This window comes from Octopus bimaculoides, chromosome 4 (assembly GCF_001194135.2).
Source record: "Octopus bimaculoides isolate UCB-OBI-ISO-001 chromosome 4, ASM119413v2, whole genome shotgun sequence".
Taxonomy (NCBI): Eukaryota; Metazoa; Mollusca; class Cephalopoda; order Octopoda; family Octopodidae; genus Octopus; species Octopus bimaculoides.
Window position 1 is genome coordinate 71,060,698 of NC_068984.1, and position 3,409 is coordinate 71,064,106.

Genomic DNA, 3,409 nt, shown 5'->3' on the forward strand with positions numbered 1-3,409 from the left:
TATATATATATATATATATGTAAAAAAAAATATATATACATTTGTTTTCGTTCTCTCTCAGATGAAATCCCATCAAGGTCATCTTTGCATTGCATGCTATCGGGACCAGTAAAATAAAGTACTAATAGTCATGTACTGAGAGTGTGACCTTTTACTAGAATTTAAAAGAATTGTTTTTTTCATTTTTTTAATTATTAACATAGCCATTACTAAGGCGGCAACTTGGCAGAATCGTTGTTATGCCGGGCACAATCCTTAGCGGTATTTCTTGTATCATTTTCGTTCCTGAGTTCAAATTCTGCCTTGGTTGTCTTTGCAATTTATACTTTCGAGCTTGTCAAAATAAGTGCCATCAGCGCAGGATTGTAGTAACTTAAAAATATATTTGTTCTCATGTGTTTTGTAGGCTGAAATTTCAGTTGAGTTAGAATATTTTCTGAGAATCTGTACTGGAAGATCCTCTTTAAAGATGCAGTCTTTTGTAGAATAGTATGGCAAATTCATTTGAAGCAGTATTATTGTGTCTGACGTCATGCCTATGCCCATTAAAACGGGTGCTTAATTTTTTTATGCTATGCAAGTCACATAAATCATATTTGGTGCTTTCAGTTGCATACATTAAATGAGAGTCATTAGAGCTCTCATATGCCATATAAACAGTAAAATTTCTTTTATAATTTGCAATGGAGTTGACCTTCATTCTGCTGTACTACAATGAACAGAGGGTATTTGTCTTGCAACAGTCATTAGGGCAAAAGTTAAAAAAAAAACAAAAAAAAACACAGTGATGTTTTGATTACGATCAGAAGTGCTAGTTTATATTTGTCTTATATTTTTGTTGCGCCAAAAGGCAACAATAAATGGATTAGGAAATAATACTTTGAAACGTTATTTTTATGAAATATGTGGATGAAAGTCATGCAACACTTTTGAAATGCCAGTCAAATTTTGATTTCAGCTAATAACAAAATAAATTCCGTCATTATATTTCTTGTGACTGATATAATTTAGCTTGAAAGTTTGACACTCGTTGATTTTAGCAGTGTCATTTGCAAATTCCTTCAATTGTCGTTCACTATAAACGCGTTTGACGCACAAAATCCTTTTCTTGTTTCTAGTAATCAACATGTCAGCACAAACCCGTTTTATTCTAAAAAGATTAGGATTTGGATTTGACTTAATTATATGATATGGATTATCAAGTGTAAAGAGGTGTGGAATGACGCAATGCTACAAAATGGTTCTGTTACTAAGCGGTCTTCGGAAAGTCTAGCTTTCATTTAGTTTTCAGAAGTGGACGCTAGGATCTGAAAAACTAGATGAGAATTCTATTTAAGACTTAAAACTTATAGCCTTGAATGATCTGTAACTGAAATGAAAAATTTCAACTTCTCTTCCTTCCCAGACATAAAAAATGTCATCATTGATCTGTAACCATAACATTGGATTTGTTACCGTGTAAATATATAAATGTCTTCAATAATTGTAGTCTAAATATTTGACTCGGAGACATAAGGCAAATGTGGGTGCCAATCCCTTCATCTGGAGGTAAAACCGTTGTCCAATTTTCATTACGTTGCTTAGTAATATGCACTACAATAAATTGCCAAGGAAAATACTTAAAGTACTTTTGTTTAATTGTTTTGAAAAATTATCTATACACGCTTCCATCCACTCATCGTAGTCAATCTCGAGGTTAATCGAAGAAGTATCCATGAATACGAAAAAACGAAATAAGTTTCCGGATCCATTTCTGATTAGATTAATTGTTGGAATTGGAAATATATCAAAAGAATCCCGAATATTTAAAGCTCGAATTTATTTTTGCTGCAAGAACTAGGATGTCGTCCAGTCGTCCAAATAATTTACTTCTGCAGAATGTAATAGTGGTAAGTTTCCAAACATTTCTAGAAGGTCATACAATACGGCAAGTTTTGCTCTGACTGCCAAATTTTATACTCACTAATATTTCTAAAGTTATTCACCTCCATTTCCAAAATTATTTTGCCAAGTTCTTTTCTGTTGTCGTGGTTTGGATCAACATGTAATTCTTTAGAAGTTAAAATATACACATCCTTGTCCACTATTAAGATAGCACACAGATTATTTGCTATTTTGATAACAACAGAAGCATTGTTAGATTGATGGCGAAATGTGTTACACAGGGAATTTGTGATGTTATTCTAAGACTTGTTTCGTACTTTCCCTATTACCTATTTGACAACATTGACAAATTCTAGGAGCAACTGTTAACATTCTCCTGGATTTTATTCGCGTCCCAATTAAAATTGTTTGTGATCTAATATGTGAGATTCGTTTATTATCCTCATTTTCAATGAAAATGAGATCTTCAACCTCCATATTACAATTTTTGTTTTTCATAAAATGTTTCATAAGCTTGTGACAAATTGAAGCAAACCTTGAGTTAGTTTATTTTAGTCAATATTCTTAGCGTTAGGCGACAAGCAGAATCTATACTCTAAGACGGTTATTGCCTGCTAATAGGTTTAACTTAAATAAATTTATCTAAGTTAAGCCTATTAGCAGATCGACTATTTTCTAGTGTGACCGATGTTCGGGGCGAGCATCTTTTGTGATATTACATTAATTATATTTCTGAGAGCCTTTTGATTTTTACTGATATTCTTCAGTTAAAATACGGAACCACTAAGGGATAAAACTGTCCGGTGAATTTTCATATGAGAAGTTATAGCAACTAGTAGCCGTTTGTTATGTAATAGTAGCCCGTTTTGGGGTAAGTGATAAAACATAAGTGACATATTGGACACAAATATGCTGTTTTAAAGCAAAATTTGAAATGTGTTCGCATTTTGGTTCACTCAAATAAACACTTTTCTCTAAAGCTTCTGACTGGTTCAAGCGCGTGTGTAAGGAACCACAAAATTGCAACTGCGTGGTCCAGCTTTAGGATTATTTATTTGAACTTTTTGAATTGTAGGAGTTGGGTTTTTTTTGTGGAGAGTAATGCGGTTAGCTCATGTAATGCAGATAAATTTAAACTGTGATATACATTGACGTCTCCCAGAAAATTGTTTCAGTTGCATGGTGAGTGAACAATGTATGATGTGAGGAGTATTAATAAATTCCATATTGTAAAGGTATTTGGCTGTATACGAATATCAGGGAAGTTTCCTCTTATTATTTGCACGCTGGAATCGACAAGTATGTCATTGCAGAAAATCAAAATTAGCTTCTCAAATTAAACATTTTAACAAAATTGTTCCGTCAATACTTGGCCTATTTCTTTCACCTTTTTTCAAATCGACGAAATCTTTTCATCCTCACAAAAATAACTGAAATGATTCTGTGAAGAATATACTTCCTCAAAAAGGCGACGAGCTGGCAGAAATGTTAGCATGCCGGGCGAAATGCTTAGCTGTATTTCGTC